Genomic DNA, 19,392 nt, shown 5'->3' with positions numbered 1-19,392 from the left:
TTGTGAGAGCCCAAGCAAAATCCCTAGTGAGCAAAGAAGCAGCCTTCTAAAGGCCTGCTCCACCAACAGATATAGACTGAGATAAGCATGCCTGGGTCTAACCGTGACAGTTTCCTCTGTTCAGCCACTTCCTGAGGCTCTAAAACCCACACATAACCAGTCTCAATGTCCTACCCAGCTAAGCCACTTGCTCTCTTTGCACTACAAGGGGCCGAGGTGCAGCTTGAGCAAAGGATGGCATTTTTTTACACTTTAATAGCAGCACAGCCACAGAGCCTCAATCCTGCAGCTCACAGAGCACTGAACTGTGTTCGGGACAACCACATTAATCAGCTTTCCAGAGGAAATTATGTATGAACTAATGGGTCCCAGGTGCTGCTAGCTATAGTCTGTGGTAGCTAAGGTTAATTCCAGAGTCTTCTGCCTTTTAAAAGGCGATATCCATGCCAGGACTGCAGTTGAATTTCAATTATTTCATTATTATTGCTGCACCAGGGACTGTCCACCTTGGCTTGCAGGAGGGCCTGTGAGGATCACACACCTCCGAGGGCTTTGCCACTGGTCCTCAGCTGGGCAATAAGCCCTCACCCACTGTCTGCAGCCGCCCAGCGCGGGAGGGACGAAGCCCCCCTCGAGGACTGGCACCTGTCGTTACTTTTATTTATTTACTTATTAATTAATGAACACATACACCGAGCCACCCCACAGAGGGGCCGCCGGCCCGCGGAGAGGCAGGGAGCGCTGAGGAGACCCCCCCCGGGAGCCGCCCCCCCGCCGCTCCCTCCCGTCTCCCGGCAACGCCGCGGCCCGCTCCCTGCCGCCCCTAGGGGGAGCCCGGCGGCCGTTGGCGGTGCGGCCGCCGCCAGCGGGAGAGCGGCAGCGGCGGGCGCCATCAGGGCGGGCGGGGGGCGGCGGGGCTTTACAGGCGGGTCGCTGAGGAGGGCGGGCTGTGGGACCCCTCTGTAAGGCGGGAGGTCTGCGGAGAGAGCTCCGCTTCACACAGCCCTCTTTGCCAGCGGTTTCAAGTACACGATGTGGCTGTTTTCAATAAGGGCGGCTGGGTCTCCTGAGGTAGCTGTGGTAGTGTGTTGGGGCCGCTGTTACAGCTGGGGAGCTGGGGTGGGGGCCACGGGCCCAACAGAATGAGCAAAGTTAAAAAAAAAAAAGTTATATGTTAATTTACATTTTCCCAGTAGTTATATAGGGACCAACATTGCCTAGAGCCACATCTCAGGACTGGCACATTGAAGCCCGTGCAGGTGCTTTGGAAAGGGAAGTGGAGGGGTGCGGACAAAGGACAACTACACCTAAGGAGGATGTGTCACTGCGATGTAACTATTTCACTCCTCCTGCTTCACTCTGCTCACTGTAAGTGATCGGAAAGGGATTTTTCCCGTGGCTGTAGACAAGCATCCCAAAAAGCCTCGGAGGAGCAAAGCACACATACGGAGCAGCTCTGGTGTGGCATTATGAAAACACAGCTGTCACTGGCAAACAGAGGCAAAGAAATCCCTTCTCCGGCTATTTAACTTTCCAGCAAGAATTTTCAGTGTGTGGATGTGACAAATTCATGCAGTGTTTGTGTGGATGTTTTGATTTGATTTGGCTGCTCTGATTCAGTTCATCCCTGCATCTCACCTCAGCGGTCTTGATCCAGCAGTGCTGCCTCCTTTTGCAAGAAGTCCATCTTGCTAGTCTGAGGGCTGCTGGAGGGAAGTGCTCAGACCATAGCAGGGCACGGATGTATGTGAGGAGGCTCCTTTCCACTGAATACAGGAGCTTCTCAAGCACATGCGACTACTAATGAAACACCAGCATAAAATGAGCTGGATTAGGCCAGCACTGGTGGTTTCTTGATTCTGCAGTCTAGATCATGTAGCCTGGAGAGCAATATTCAGCTGGAGAGCAATATATTTTACCTGAGAAGCACTAATTTGATTAAGTATACTCTTACTTTAGCCCTGAGGAAAAGTGATCCCTCCTGCAATATTTCATCTTCTCTGCCATACCTCTCTCAACTCACCTGTCACACAGCTACTGCTGTGGTGACAGTAGAAGGGTACGAATATTCCCAACCTTTGGCTGATTGTGTCGCTGATGATTGCGTCAGAATGCTTTCATAACAAACTCCAATCATCAGCAGACAAATTATAAACAAGGTTTTCTTTCCATCCTCAGCCCCACTGCCGGTTTGAGAGTGCATCATTAAAATGATTGGGTAACATACTCATCCACAATGCTGAAATTAAACTTGACCTGTCTAATCATATCATAAATAGCAATTGGAGGATGTATTTTTCTTCATCTGTCAACCACAGATCTCACTGAAAATGTGTTGGCGTTGGGGAAATAGTTGTAATTGGTGAGAAGAGGGACTATTGATAGAAAAGGTGTGCAGAACATAAAGATGCACACATTATCTTGTGCCTGAATATATTGGCATAAGCATTATAAGAAGTTACCACAAAAAGCATTTATCATTAGGTAAAATTTCAAGCAATGAATCTAACTGATGCTAATCTCTAGCCTCTATCTTTAACTCTGCTTCCTACTTTGTTACGCAGTTAACAAAATATTTGAAAAACAAAGCTTTTCAAAAAATGTCTGAGAGCTATTACATTCAGATTAGGGAAAAGGAATATGAACTGGTCCTACTGCATGGTTAGGGTGCCTGTTTTCTTGTGGGAAGACTTCTACAACAACCTACAGCAACCATCGGTGCTTGGTAACTGCCCAGTTGCCCTCGCTCTCCTCAGTAAACAAGAGGTAGGGTAAAGCAGCTTATTCCCTCTTGCACTCTTCCTAAGGGCTACTGGCATGTGAACTTGAAGTTATAGTACAGTACATAATCTTAGTTCACTCCTTTTTATGTTGTTTACCCACACACACCCTGGCACGTCAAACTGCTTTCCTGACACTGTGCTTGTTTAGCAAAATACCCAGGGAAATACATTCTCGTGTATTTGTCATTTGGGAGGCTGAAGACGAGTGCTTCAAATGAGACTTTTGCAGTCAGTTTGGCATAACTTTGCGGAAGGTTAACTGGCTGGGCCTGCCCTTGTCAGTGTTTGAGAACCCCCTGTTTGTACACAGAATAAGATATAGCTGTCCCATCTTACACGCTGCTTGAGTGGGGAGTATCATACAAGGTCGAACAATCCTCTGTGGAACTTTAGGGTAGAAAAGACATGAAAGTACAATAATTTAATAAAGTGTCAGAAGGAATAGTGTAAAAAAAACCAAAAACCTATACATCATGTAATAGCGCAATAGAAACCAAAACAAGAAACTTCTAGGCTTCTTTTAAAACATGTCCGCCTTCTCTAGCATGGAGTGGGACAGAACTGATCCATCCTGGTGGATCGGAAAGGTGCTTGCTAGAGGTCCATCACAAAATTGTGCCACATATCTATTGTTGAAGTCTTTGTCCAGTAGTCTTAGTGTGAGAAAGAGTGAAAAAACATACTGTGGTGGTTTTTAAGGGATTCTTTTAATGTAAGCCATGAAAAAGGCTATGCAAGATGAAACAGAAAAAAACGGAATCAGTTATTATTCTAGGTAGCACCAAAAATTAAAAACAAAGCAAACACTAGAAAATATTGTGGGTCATGCTAGATCAGCAACATGCCACTGCAAGCCTTTGTTACCTTCATAGCTGGGGAAGGTTCAGAATTTATGTTCACTGTAAGTACTTAAATATAAGGAAAAAGCATTTTTGAAATTTTCTGAAAAGGAAAGAAAATTTTAAAAATTGAAGGCATGATTCAGAGGTAAGAAGGGATTTTTTTTGAATTCCAGTGTTCTTTTAAAAAATATTAAGGGTAATTTCTATTTAGAGATTACTGGTAGTGACAGCTAAAGATAATAATATCCACTTAGGATAACTGTCTTCTAGTTCAGAATGTCTTCCATTTATGTTGTAATGCTCAAACTGTCAATATTATTTCATTACAACGTAAATAGGAGACATGAGTATTACAGTTGTTTTGCTACTAGCTAGCAAGAGTCTGTATTGATATGACAGTAAAATTAAACCATTTTGCAACTGTCATATTATCACACAGATAGTAATAATGCATACACCATGTCCTATAGCTATGAACACACACAGACATTGTGTAAAAAGGTTTGTCTAAACCGTAGCCATTAAAGTAATATTTAAATTAGCCTTCAAAATAGCATTCACATTTTTTTGAAGTGTCTAATAGTTGCATTTAGAAATAGCTTAGACATAGGAAGTTTTATGGAAAACTGATTTTTTTTCCGCCAGAACTTTATCACCAGAATTTTTTTGATAAAGTACAGTCCCACTGGTTCTTTGTGTGTTTGTGTTCTAAAATGAATGGATGGCTTTCCAAATTTTCCAGGCTGCCGCCTCAAGCAGTCCCAGCAAAAAGAATCATGGCTGAAAGGTTGCTGTCTCTGGTTACTGATTTGCAGACCATGAGGGATGATCTGGTTGGCCCAGCAGAGAGGCTTCCACTTCAGTTTGCAGGTTTGCCTGTGGAAGAAGGCTGAGGAAAAAGCATGTGCCTGGCACAGATTTTAGGCTTCTCCTAGGCATCAGCCAAGCCTCAGTGAGCCTTAGGAAAGAATCAGTGGATTACCATTCCTGTATGTCCAGGTCCAAACACTGTTTTCAAAACCAAAAATCAAATCCTACCTGTGCCCACAGTTTGTATTTGACTTGTAAGACCACAGCACTATGGAGACTGTCTTCAGATCTCCCTGAGCTCTCGACTACTGCTCTTAGCTTCTCTCAATCACTTTGATGATTTCACACTGAAAATAAAAAAAAAACCATTTTAATGTGTAAAATTTTCTAGAGAGTCGGTGTTTCTGGTGTTTAAAGTAGTGGTTTTACATCTTTTTTAGAAAAATAAAAACATTTTAAAACATTTTCCAAAGCAAATGCAAATGCTTGTGTGGCCAAATTACACCCACAAGCACTCTGTGGACTTGTTTGTCATGGTTAGCTTTCACAGACCTCCTTCAGAGGTAAGCCATAGAGCAGAAATCTGCAAAATAAAGGTAAAAAATACCACCTTTCCATAATGAGATTTTACTGGAGATGGAGGGTACTCAGGGGTTCCCATCTTAGGTCAAGCAAAACTACACTGCTGGCAAGCTACATTCAGCACAGAATTATTTCTTCTCCCATGAATTATTTAGAGTACATACTGTCTTTTCAGTATAGATATGCACAGATCCAAACTAAACAGAGCTTCAGTCACTAGGGTCTCCAAGTAACACCATGATGCAAATGTTAAACAGTAATCATAAGGCTCTAACTACAATCGGCTTCCCATTTGCTAGATGCAGATATTCAAACCTTCTGTTCCAGTGAGCATGCTGGGCACAATACAACAGTACATCACAACACAAAGCAAATGATGAGCTGAGATTTGTTAGGTATGTAATGAAAGAGGGAAGGACACTGAAGGGAATGAATTTCAAGTGCAAACAATAAAAATAAGCTCCTTATATAAGTATGTTGAATATATCCTTTGCTAGCAAGACAAGAAATGACTTAAATGAAAAGTTAGCCATTGCAGAACAAAACAAGCTGCAGACAGAGGAACTGTAACTTTATAGGCAAAATTGAATTCAGTTCCAGGAAAAATGTGCACCAAACATAGCTGTCTTGACAACCCCATTCAAAGAGCTACTCAAGATGGGAGCTTTATGGAGCTGTGAATAAAAAGCCTGCTGAAATCATAAAAGCATCACTCTGAATCTAAGGTGAAAAAGCTCTAAATTGCAGTGACATGTCACAACCTGTCAATTTATTAGCAGATGCTTCTAAATCAGGATTAGGAACAAAATATTAAAGCCTTAAAAATGGCGTAATTGAACTGTTCTGAAAAGGGAGAGAAAATGTACACCAGAGGGCTGGGTTTTCTAGGACTTTTGCTAATGAAGTTCAGAAGGATGTAGACAATGAAGCAGATCACAAGCAGCTGATGGCAATTTTTAAAAACAGCACTTGATTTTGGGCATGTGGGACTAGAAAAATGTTTGCAGTGACTTTCCAAGGAAACATTTTAGTCAGGAGTAGCTGAGCAAAAGAACCAGGAGCTGATTCTGTTCCACCTTCTTTTTGTTCAGAAAGTGCAAAATGCTATCGTTAAATCAGAATTTTCCTTTCCCACGGGAATGTGTTAATATTTTACTTCCAAGGCCATGCCTGAATATAGCTGCTGGCAACAGGCAGCCTATGTAGTCTGATCTAATGTAAGGGGTCACTGCAGGCAGGAGGGTTCTCCAAGCTGGATGCACACAGAGGCTGAGTGAGCAAGGATGTGGTGAGACTGTACCAGTTGGCCCATGGGCAGCAGTCACAGCTAGAGGGAGGGGATGGTGGTAGTGACTGCCCTAAATGCCACATCTCTCCTCCTCAGGTGAGGTATGAATGTGTCTAAGCAGGCTATCAGGTACTCTGGGGCTGGTGGCTGCTTGCCTCTCCTGTTGACACTGTTCTGCTTCGCTGAAATGCTTCAGTCTGTGCTGGCACCCATGTGTTTCCCCTCTCCAGCAAATGCCCTAAGTCCTTCACTAAAGAGTTATTCTCATGCTCTCTGACTCAGTGACTATTAACATTGCAAGCAAAGTGGAACGGATCCAAAAGGAGAGACTGAAGCAAAAATGGCCTCATAAGGCAATCTCCTTGCATTTAGGGCACACTTCTGAGGCTGTGGTTCAATGATACAGCAAGTCCAGTTCCGGTGCTCCTCCTGCGTGATCAAACACAGCCCGTCTGGATTTGTACTCCCAAGTGCTGACGCTGGATTTGCACTAGTTCCAAAAACGTTGATGGATTATCTTCAACACCCAGCTTTATGCTGACTGAGACTGGCTGTTGTCTTGCAGCCAGCAAAGCGCCACAGAGCAAGGATGAAGGCAGCATAAAGATGAGCACGAGGCAGGTTCAAGAGAAATACACTTGTCTGCTCCCTTCTGACTTGGATCAGATTGGTACTTCTGAACTTGTTGAACCATTACTAGAACTTGTTGAACCATTTCCTTCAAAAACAGTTTTAAAAGCAAATGGATTTTTTTCTTGTTCACAATGCTTGTGTTTTCCTACAGAAACAAAAGAAAATTGGAAACCCCAAACTCCATCTTCTGCTGAGGACTGAGCTGAATCGTGTACTTCAGTTTGAATCGCACGTGCCCATAACTGGATGTTCCATGCAGAGAGCTGCCTACTCTCTGCAGTTCTTGGGGAAGGCTTGCCTCTCTCTCAAAGATCAAACCAAATATATACTTTTCACTGTACATTAATTCAGAAATAATGGTCATAGCAAAAAGGCATTTCCTGGGGATTACTGGCTGGCCAGGTGAGTGGATGGCCTGAGATTTCTAATTAAAAGTTGGAAGCTCTGTTCTTTCATAGGGAATTCCATTTAAATTAGTTTATATTGAATTCAGAGGTTTTTCATGGTATTGAGTTCACCGCTGCTGATAGGTCCATGCCCTGAGTTCAGTGGGTGGCGAAGCATAATAGAAAAACAGCATTCAGTGGTCTCATCACCATGGAATTATTACTGTTGTGAGTGTGGCCAAAGATGCCCATTAGTTCTGTTGGGGCATCCCAAAATTTTCAGCTAGTTCACCTGCGGTAGTGAAGAATTGCTTTCAAAGCTGTGGTTGCATGAGGTCTTGTCAGAGGATCTTTTCCGCTCAGAGTCACAGCCCATCACCTACATAAAGATGGGAAGGACGTGGTAGGAAGTGGACTTATGGAAGGAATGAGAAAAAGAAAGTATATGGAAACCAGGGCTGTGTCTTGCCTGAGAAATAGAAGAAACTTTGTGTTGAGTAGGTGGTGATGATAGGCCAAAATAAAATAAAACTCTTTGAGTTCGTTTCCTTAAAAAGGAAAATGCAACAGTTGGGAGTTTTTGCTGTTAAAAACCCAAGATCTTTGCCTTGACTGAGCAGAGGTTACACTATATGCGACCTTTGTTCCAGTCGGTGTAAAGCCATGGGCGCCAGCCCCAGAGTCGCTGGCAATCGCTGCCAAAAGCAGTGTCTGTGCAGCTCAGTCAGGCATGGCCAGGGGACCTGGTTGGCACAGCAAAAATGGGTTGGACCCAAGGCAGGAATATTGGAGTTACCTCTGTTGGGCAAGGAAGCGCCCCAACAGCTCCATCACACGCCTGCGTGTCATTGCTTAGCTGGGATGTTATTCTGCTCTTCAGTTCTTCCTTTATCTCCCTCTAGTACTTGTTAGCAAAACAAAAGCAGGATCAGGCCCTAAATTTATGGAAATTAAATGCTGTCAGATCTGTCTAACTCCTCTAAGACTTATTCGCAACTTTATTGTAGTTGCATTAGAGGCTGATTTGTTCGGAAATAGTAGCATATTTTCTGCTCCCCCCATAGCACTTTTGTACAAAAACTGATCTGACAGGGAAGACAAGTCTCTGAATGAAGCAAGAAAACAAGCATTTAGACTGCTAAAATACACTGTTGGAAATAAATTCAGTGCTATGCTCAAAGTCAGCAGTGAAACTTCATTGAAGATGGTGGGTGAGAAAGGTTCCCTTCACTAGGAAAAGCCTAAAAATTGCCTTCTTTATGGAACGTTCTCACCGAAACCCCCAGGAGCCACACACGTACTTCCCACACTGCACATGCCTGGCAGCTGTGAGAGATGGGGGGACCAAGGCATTCCTATAGGATCAGGCTCTGGGGACAAGGTGGCATATGATGAGACTGAGTGATTCAGAAAGTGACAGCAGAAACATAAGAGTAACAGACAGAGGAAGTAGCAAGGACACACCAGAGCCAGCAAGGAAAACCCTTGTAGCCTGACCCTGAGAAAAAGCTAAGAGGGAGCAAGCTTGAGTTATGGCTCAAAAGAAGCTTGGAAGTGTGAAAAGAGAAAGCACCGCCTATTGTTTTGACTCTTGCTGTGCCCAGAGTAACAGGACATTGTCTACATTCTTTCTAAATAAACAGAAGCACATTGAAAAACCCAATTCACTCTCTCATCCATTTGTTCTCCAAACAGAAACAACCTGTGGGGACCGTGAATGTTGGCTAACCACCCCAGGTCAAAGAATTACATTAATAAAGGGAGCTTTCTCCTCAGAACTGATTTTGTCTATTCTTGCTTCTAGTAAAAGATTTTAATGCTGGTCTGTGATGATATTGTCATTAGCATTGTCATAGCAACTGATAAACAAGGAGAAAAAGATGTGTAACAACTTTTTTTTCTTTTGAACAGGCAGTCTAAATGTCTTGCTAACAAGTAATTTTGTGACAGAATTCAGTAAAGCAGTTGCACAGTAAATGGGTTTATCTTTAAACATAATGCTCTTTTCCATTTTAACTGAGCATAAAATTGTATCTTTAAAGGATCGGTAAACAGGCAGGGCTTCATGCCTCTTGAGCAGATCCATGTGACATATGGTCTTTCCAAGCAAGTTTTATCGGCTGTGCACAGTAGCAACAGCTCTGAGCTAATGTTCCTGTGAAAACAAGTAAGGGCTTATCCAAAACTGAAGAAGGGGAGGAGAAATGCACCTTTGCCCCACTGTATAGATAAAACAACAAGAAGAAAACAAATTGTATCTTACGTCAGATTTATGCCGTACCTCTATAAAAGCAGCTGCTGTCAGTAGCGAATAACTTCAGCACACACATGCAGAACAAGGCTGAAGGGGTCTTATGCAGGGTGGCTAATGGGGCCGTGGGACATCACTGGCAAGTGGTGCTTAGCCTCAACCTTGCCAGTGTCACCAGGCTTCCAGTTCCCAGTGCAGGTGTTATAATGGGTTGCAAGGGGTTGTGTGGAGCACCCAGGCTCCGTGCTCCCAGCCATCCTGCTTCATGCAGGTGAAGCGGCTGGGGGCTGTTTACTTAGCAGCACTGAAGGGCAGGATGAGCCTCGTACACAAATACACATGCCCTGCGTTTATTTTGGCACACAGGTCTCAACAAATAGTGGCTGAAGATTATTTTCGAGCTTACTGTTACCTCATCTGGGGACTGTTGCCATTGACTAGCACTAGAAATAAGCCCTGTAAATTAATTGGTGCTGGCAAAAAATAATGGATTGTACAACACTTCTGCTTTGAAAGGATTTTGCTATAGTAGTTGTACACACACACAACGGGAATAAACAAACATATTGTTTATATTCCTGCATACACACACACATATTTATATTTATATTTTATTTTTTATTGTTTATATTTACATTTATTTTTACATTTACGTATGCATATGCATAATCACATTAAATAACAGGTGACATCACAGGAGAAACTGAATTGCAAAGGAACAAAGTTGGAAAAAACATTACCTGTGGCTCCATTCCTCTGCAGAAGGTACATTGTCAGTAAAGCTTTCAATGCACTTGAATAGCACTATGAGGCTTTTTTAGTAATGAGTGATTTCTTTCTTATTCTTGCAACGTTTGTAAGTTTTGTAGGTCGAGATCCTCAAGGCCTTCTCATCAACAAGAATGAATTCTCCCCATTTTGAAGTCTTTCACGAGCACTCCTCTCTCCCCTGCTGGCTGTGCCTTCCTTCTATCCCCAGTCATGTGTCAATTTTACTCCAGATTCTTCATGAAGTTCAGTGAGATTTTTGTTCTCAACTCCAGCTGAGATCTCTGAACAGCAGTTGAGCAAGATTTTTGGAACTGACATGAGACTGAACATGAAGGACAAAGCCATAACCCACCTGTTTACTATAAGCAGCAGATTAAAATGAACTTTCAGACCAATTTTACAGTTGCAGCAATGTTTTGGTTTTAGGCAACTGTGATCCGACCAGGGGCAGATGGGGAAAGAGACTGGTTCAGGGGAACATGTGGGTCAGAGCAGAGGCATGAACAGTGCAGCCTGTACATTGTCCCAAATCCTAAAATTGTAGAAGTAGCAGGTGAGATATACATTTGATGTGTGGCCTGACTGCACTTACAAAGAGCATCTGCCTGTATTAAAAATACAGTGAAGAGTAGGAAATTACTCTTTTCATACTGAAAGAGAGGGCAGATGCCCTGCAGAAAAGAATATTTGGGTTTTGAAGATCTCCAAGGATGAAGACTTCACACCCTTTTTGGCAACTTGTTCCAATATTCAACAACCCTTGCAGGAAAAAAAAAATATTATATTTACAAGGAATTTCATGTATTTCAATTTGTTCCTATTGCCTTTTGCCTTTTCAGTGAGCACCTCTGAGAAGAGACTGGCTCCAGCTTCTATTTCATCCCCCCTTCAGGTGTTTATGCACACTGATAAGATTATCTAGAGCTTTTTCTTCTCCAGATTGAACAGTCCCAGCTCTCTCAGCCTCTCCTTGTAGTTTAGGTGCTGCAAGCCCGTAGTCATCCTTCTGCACTTTCACTGGACCTGCTGCAGTATGTCCAGGTTTCTTGTACTGGGGAGCCCAGAGCTGGACCCAGTGCTCAGGTGTGTCTCGCCAGGGCTGAGCAGAGGGAAAAGATCACCTTATATGACCTGCTGGTAATGCTCAGCCTAGTGCAGCCCAGGAGACTGTTGACCATCTTTCCTTCAAGGGTACATTGCTGGCTCATGGTTAACTTGTTCACCAGGAATCTCAGAGCATTTTCAACAATGCTGCTTTCCATCCAGCTGGCCTCAACCTGTCCTGGTGCAAGAGGTTGTTCCTCTCCTGAGGAGTACATGGCATTTCCCTTTATTTAGCTTCATGAGATTCTTGTTAGCGTAGTTCTCCAGTGTGTCAGGGTCCCTTTGAATGGATGCACAAGCATCTGGTCCAGCAAACACTTTTCTCAGTTTTACAGCATCTGCAAATTTTCAGAGGATTCACTCCAATGCATTGCCCAGGTCATTAATGAAGGTGTTAAACTCTACTGGCCCCAGTATCTTCCCCTGAGGTACACAGCTATGACTGGCCTCCAGCTGGACTTCATGATCACAGTCTGTTGAGCCCAGCAGTTCAGACAGTTTACAGTCCATCTCACTGTCCATTCATTTAGTCTGCAACTCATTACTTTCTGGAATGTTATGTAGGTGACAATATGGGAGAGTGTAGTGAAAGTCTTGCCAAAGCTGAGATAAATCACATCCACTGTACTCCCCTCATACACCAAGCCTGTCATCTCATCACTGAAATCTAACAGATTGGCCAAGCATGAGACAACTTCAGTTTAAATCTTGCTGACTTGATTGGAGAGAGCTGAATAACACCTATGAAATAATTTATTTAATCATAGAATCACCAAGGTTGGAAAAGACCTCCAAGATTATCCAGTCCAACTGTACACCTATCACCAATATTTCCCACTTAATCTTGTCCCTCAGTACAACACCTAAACATTTCTTGAGCATCTCCAGTGTTGGTGGCTCCACCACCTCCCTGCGTACTCCGTTCCAGTGCCTGACCTCTCTTTCAGAGTTTTTCCTAAAATCCAACCTGAATTCCCTCTATATTATATTTGACTTCATGATCAAAAAATATCCCTGAGCAAACTAAGTGGTGTTCTCCCAACCAATGCATCTCATATCCTGTGGTTGGATCATGTCGGCATGTCATTTGCGTGATTTGTTATAATGTTAATCTAATGTTCTAAACCTTAGCCGTTCTTAGTGGCTGCCTGCTTATATAATATGCTTTAGTTCCCCGATTCATTTTTAGAGTGAGGTTTCAAGTGAATCTCATCAAAATTATCTTTCATATAGTCACAGAATGGTTTGGGTTGGAAGGGAGCATAAAGATCATCCAGTTCCAATCCCCCTGCCACGGCAGGAACATTGCACACTAGATCAGGTTGCTCAAGGTCCCATCCAACCTGCTCTTGAGCACCTTCAGGGATGGAGAATCCACCGCTTCTCTGGGCAGCCTGTACTAGTGTCTCACCACTCTCTGAGTAAAGAATTTTTTCCTAATACCTAATCCAAATCTACTCGCTCTTAGTTTAAGGTCACTACTCCTTGTCCTGTCACTACACTCTCAAACATTGATATGCAGAGAATAAAAACAATACTTCACATTTATTTATTTATTTGTTTGTTTGTTATTTTCTCAACTAGGAATTCAGGGTAACTAAGACATGGACTGAAGGCATTCACTCGCAATGAAAGCTAACACCACCAAAAAGTCTTGACATTTTAAAGGATATCAAGTATTTAATAAAAAGATCATACCTTGAAGTTTTGTTTTGCTGTTCCTACAATCAAATTTGTCAAGATAGAGTGAAAATCATGGGGAGACTGGGTCAACTTTTATGTTAATTCTTTCAGTGGATTCCCAGCTCCTTTGTATCTGGTAGAATTAGAGCCCTGAAAGCAGAGAATTGATGAACACCAATCCCATTAGCTGTCCTGCTTCATGCTGCTCTAGTGGCCCTGCTTATTGAGGACAGAACATCCAGGATCTAGGCTACAGCTCTTTTTAGTTTTTCAACATTTTCTGGAACTGAGTATCAACTACCTTAGGCTGAATTAGACAGGGAGGGGTAGAAACATATTTTGTATCTCCTAATTCTTGTTATCCTTGCAATAGCTGTCAGTTTTAGTTTGATCATCGATCATTCAGTAGAACAAGAGCAGGAAGATGAAGGACCAGTCACCCCTTGATGTTGTTAACAAGCTTGCTAGATTTTGACAATTTGAATGAGAGAGATTTCCTAAAATTATGAGCGAAATTTTAAACGTCTCATTGAGTCATACCACAAAATTCTTTGCTGTCAAATGAGCACTTGTGGTAACATTTTTTTTTTTTTTTTTTTTGCTTGACTCAGCACTCTCCTCACATCAGATCAATCAGGTTTTTGGAAACATCTCTTTTATTGTGGACATGCTCAGTAACATTAACACAAGCATTAACAGTCAGTTTACCTGCTGATGTTACTCTGGCATGGCATATCAATACTGTGATTTGCGTGCACATAGCAAAATAGCAAGATGGTTTTAACAGAGACTTCAGAATGGACTAAGCTGCTCTTTCCATATTGCTGACACAACCTGATTCAAGCTAATATTATTTTACAAACAATTCAATATGTGTTCTCTTTCCTGCCACTGACTGAGTGGTCCACATGGATTTTAAGTGCTTTATTCCCACAACAACAAATGCCCCAGGGGCATGCATTTATAGTGGTTTTTGCTACAGTCATATCCTGACCTCAAGCAAACATTCTGCGAAGAGTGTCTGTTCAGCCTTGACCCAGAAAAGAGACCTGTGCAGTGGGCAGTGCCACCAGGGCTCTTAAGAAGAGCTGCGGCTCAGCTCTGCTGCCTGCCAATGTGGCTCAGTGGCTGCAGCAGCCGTCATGCCTGTCATGCTTGGCAAAGTCCATCACCCAGAGCATAGTGCCCAGGGTTTGTCTGCCTATTACTGTGACAGATGTGTTCCAGCAGCCTTTGTGAGGACTTCCCAAATTCTGCTTTTCAAGGCACATCAAGGCATGTTTCATTTCTTCCTGTACAGGTTTCTGCTGAGGAGAATGTAAGCCACCTTTGCTCAGTTGAGTGCAAATCCATTTTTAACATAAAATTTTGGTTTCACAGCATAGACGTGTGTGGTGCCAAAAGCATTTTTATACGAGTAACAGCCATGATAAATTTGATTCAAACAGAACAGGTATCTGTTTCTGAGCCAGTAGCCAAAACCAGATGTAATCATGTAGTTTGTGGCTAACTAGGCAATCCATCAGTGCATAGGCTTCAGCTCAGCAAAACATTTTGAGTACCAGCTTAACTTTAAGTGCATGTTTATATACGTAGATTTCAGTGGGGCAAGCACTTGTGCCTAGAGCTATGTGTGATTAAGTGCATAACTGAAAGAGTGTCATTAGGAAAAAAAAATGTAGCTGTAGGAATTTGTCTAAGGATAAATGTAACAACAGCTCTGCCTTGGTTGGCTCTGTTTCTTTTTGGCGTAGGACAATGTAAGCAAGATCTTTTTACTCTGCAATATTGATGGCATACCTTCATGCATATACGATAGCACATTCTTAGCATATTACATAGCTTAAAACTGATCTTTTCAACAACTGTGATGGTGTTTTTCCAGTTTTACTCCTCAGAGTCTTCTAATAACAATAATACCAATCCTGTGTGTTCAAGCTATTTAAGGAAGAGGAACGTACACGGTGTCCTCATTTCTTATTCTGTTCTTCTCTGCTGCCCTTCATTGTCTGTACTCTTTTCCACGCTCAGGAGTGAGCCTGCTTTCTGACAGAGTTTCAGCATATTCCTCTGTCACACAATCTTCTGCTTTGAGCTCTTTTGTTCTAATACTCTTGACATTTAAGCTTGGGCACTTTAAAGGTTCTTTCTCTTTACTTTATTCTATGATTTATTGATTACTTCCAGCTTCTGTTTCCCTAAGTGCATTTCTTTTCATGTTTTCTCACCCTTCCCACTTCTTGCTATTTCATCTCTCGATACAAATAATGCTTCACAATTCCGATTTTAAAGCCACCACCACACAAGCTTTTCTCCCATTGGTTTGGCATAGTAGTGTTGTTTTTTTTTACACACAGAGGCCCAAAGGCGTTGTAAATGATTACAGGAGTCATTGTTGCTGATGAATGTGTCGCGGCCACACATTTACAAAGAGCCTGCTGAGCCGCATTGTCCTTGCGAGTGGTCCCCACAGAAGTCATAGGCACTACTCACAGATCAAGGGGCTACTCCGTGTGGGAAAGTGACACTGGGACTCAAGTCAGCATTGTACGGAGTGGAACCTCCTTCCTAAAAGCTGAGCTCAACCGGCCCCTCAAGCCTTACTTACTGCCAGTGTAATTTTGAAAATGCCCGATGGAAGAGCTGGGAATGGCAACACATTACCACTGTGTGGCCAAACCCTGCGCACGGCGTCGAGTAGCCTTCCTTCTCTGTCCTTCTCATGGGAAAGGATGTCTGTCTGTACGTGTACCGCAACAAGATGCAGAAATGCAGCTGGAGTCAATTGGAAGTTTGCATATTGGGCATTAAGGAGTAAATTACCCCAAGGTAATGTCTTGAGTCTGTGAAGAGCAGCGCTGTGTCTGGCTGGGCACTTTTGCTGCAGGTTGCCCACCTCCAGCCCCAGCACAGGGAGTCTCAAGAGTAGACTGTAACCAATACTTGCGTGTAAAGCATGCCGTAGTCAATTAGCTAGTGATTTTTCTGTCAGTCAGGATTGTCTGCATATGAAGATATCAAGGAAGTAGAAAATGATTGAACTCAGCTGAAAATGTGCCTTCTGCTTGTGTTCCAAAGTAAATAAGGATGTTTTACTAGCAAAAAAGAACATTGCTCTTTACATTTTACCATTTCAATACAGATGAAGAATTAAATTGCCAATAAAATTTTATGAGAAAGGAAACTCTTGTTAGAAGTTTTATCTCGGAGTATTGATTTTGCTACTGTGAAGAAAATTGCTCTCTAAAAGTTAATAAATAAGAGTGAGCAAGGATAGACTTTGAATTGTTTGATTTAATTTAAAATCATCTAACAAAAAATAATGGTAAGGTTATGTTTTAAAAGAAATAGGTATCTTGCTGGTCTTCCTACATTCAGCTCAGCTATTTAAATGGTGAAAAGATGCTCTGAGGCATATCTTAGTCAATTAACACAGCTTCTTATTAGTCTGTGAATAAATATGACTAAACTATTGGCCCTGGTTTCTCTATTAGAATATATGATGCACATACCAGAATGACATTAGTGTGGTTCATTTTACATACAGCACACCACAGGGGTCTGTTGTCCTTGAGGCTTGTGCTAGGTTTTACTTTACATTAAAAACTCAGCCAAGAAATGATTCAGCCTGAGACAGAGATTTCTGAATAGTAATAGCTGGGCTTTCACTAACGCCAGAAATTTGGCAGTTATGCTTCTGGTAAGAAAATGGGTTTTCCCAATAACAAATATTAATATGAAATACCATCACTGTTTTTGTACATACATATATACACACATGTGTATTATGCACAGGAATATGATACACATGTACTTGCCTTTATTTTAGGAAATCACACAGTGATGTCTTCTGATGAATATGAAACTGAATTGTGTTGCCTTCTTTTTTATTTTTTTTAGAAGTGGGAATAATATTAGCGGCTAAAAATGTTTTGGAGAGAGCATGCATTTCTCCCCTGTGAATCTCCAAATAGGACAAAACTCATAGCAAAGAAAAAAATAGTCAGAATATGTCAAGATGAAGTGTTTGCCTGGTATAAGATGAATTTTTACTTCTTCATGGAAGCTGTGAGTTTGATTCTTCCAGGTTGCCCGGAGAATTACCCCGAGGCAGCCAGAGAGTCCTTTTCCAGGACTCCCACATGATCCACGGGACCCAGTTCTCTGCCAGCTCCAAGGGCGCAGCACAAGTGAGGGATTCTGCTCTGGACCCCCGCGTGGCAGAGTGATGCTCTGACATGGGTTTTAACCGTGTTATCCTCAGATGAATTCAGCTGAGGCAAGCTCAGGAGATGATGAGGACAAGTAAATCTCCCAGTGAATGACCTGGTAGTTTGTGTGTGTGTGCATGTGTCCTTCTTCACTATTTAATTTTATTTCAGGAGTGGCCACTGTCTTGTGCTGTCGTGGCTTTGTTTCATAATCTCCTCACGGATGCCTGCCAGCTGCTGGATACTCAGGAGAAGACAGTCACTTGGGCACTTTCCCGTAAGCCATGTCCCCAAGTAAGTTCTCACAGACAGAAAAGAAATTCAGGACAACAAAAGATATCATTGAAAAGGTTCTTTTAGACTAAAAATTTGGTGGAGATTAAAATAGGGCAAAAGTTCAAAGGAGAACGAGCCACTGCCAAGCAAGCAAGAATCTTGGCAAAAAAGGAAGGAAAAGAAACATTGGTTTAAAAGGCAAGTAACCATGGCAAGGCAACAGCTCAATGCTAGAATCTGGTTAAGAAGTAATATCACACAGAGCTGTGATTGTTTATTCAAGGCTAGCCCATGAGAGAACAGTTGTCTCCAATGAGTGTTCTCACAGCTTGGATCCAAAATTATAACTGCATTTTTTAAGGCATCCAGCACTTCTTCACAACCCATTTGCTGTTAGACAAAAGAAAAAGAAAATACAACGTTTATTCTTAGTGTCCCTTGTGTGTTTAAGGCACAGCTTTACATATGGAAAGGCATTTCATGTCAGCTGTTGGACCGGTATCATGCTATTCTGCAGCAGTTGCCAATGGAAACTGTTGATACATTTTCAGTACCTTTTCCAAATATCAGAAACTGGGAGCAGTGTATGGTTTAGGGACATCTTGTTTGCAAAGGTTTTTGGAGGGTGAGAAGTTTTGCATATCTGAGAAGTTTTGCATATCTGCAGTTGCAATACAAAGCACATAACAGACTGCAGAAGCTAACAGTTGTGGAATTAAGTTTAGGCGTGAAATAAAAATAATGGCAGCTTTGGTACAAGTAATCATTTACTAAAGATGTTTTTTGGCTACTGGCAAACTCACAGCGTATGTGCACATCCATACACCTGCTTAAGTTGTGCACCTGTTGTCCTACAAATAAATCAAAAGGGAAAAATTGAAGCTTCCAATATTACACTATAAATAAAAGATGATTAATGTCATTACAGCGACAAACAGGTATTGGCAGCACACAGAAAGAATGGAAGATTGTCATCTCATTTGTGCTTTTGTTTCGACATCTAGATGAGCTTGGAATACATATACAGTGCTAGAGGGCACAGCTGCAGCCTAACAGATGATAGAGAGCAGGTCAAAATCATCTCTCATGGTAAGTCAAAAGGAGCTCAACCATTGCAGGGTTTTTCATGGAAATGAGCAGAACTTTTTCCAAAAATGGGATGAATTCATCCCTTATGCTATTTTATTGCTCAGATAATCTTCAGCTAAACTAAGACACCATGGTCTGTATGAAGTTTGCATGGAGAGCAAAAAGGAAGGTCTTAGCACTTTGAACTTTAGGAACTATACTGACTTCACAGTATTCTTTGGTGACCTACAGTTCTCTTTTTTGGAATGAGCATGCATGTCCTTAAAAAAAAATCTTCCAGGCTAAGATCTAATTCACCACATTTCATAGAATCATAGAACCATTCAGGTTGGAAAGATCACTAAGATCACTAAGATCACTAATCCAACCATCAATCCATGCCTGTGACCCTTCTAGAACATGTTATTCAGCGTGACATTTAACCTTTTCTTGAAAATCACGAGGGATGGTGACTCTACCACCTCCCTGGGAAGTCTGCTCCAATATCTCACCACGCTTCTGAGAAGAAATCTTTCCAAACACCCAACCTGAACCTCCCCTGGCACAGCTTGAGGCCATTACCTCTCGTCCTATCACTACTTACCTGGGAAAAGAGGCAGTCTCCACCTCACTACAACCTCCTTTCAGGTAGCTGTAGAGAGCGATGAGTTCTCCCCTGAGCCTCCTCTTCTGCACTTTGTAGA

The 19,392-nt window shown here is 42.3% G+C and overlaps 1 long non-coding RNA gene across 1 annotated transcript; it reads left to right on the top strand.

Annotated features, from left to right (window-relative positions):
• Window positions 914–6,922, top strand: LOC110394684. The gene is made up of 2 exons (XR_002435801.1): window positions 914–1,368; window positions 4,368–6,922. It is a non-coding gene; the product is annotated as an uncharacterized LOC110394684 (long non-coding RNA).

Source organism: Numida meleagris, chromosome 2 (genome assembly GCF_002078875.1).
Source record: "Numida meleagris isolate 19003 breed g44 Domestic line chromosome 2, NumMel1.0, whole genome shotgun sequence".
NCBI lineage: Eukaryota > Metazoa > Chordata > Aves > Galliformes > Numididae > Numida > Numida meleagris.
Note: the sequence above shows the minus strand (reverse complement) of the source record. Positions and strands in the feature narration are given on the sequence as shown.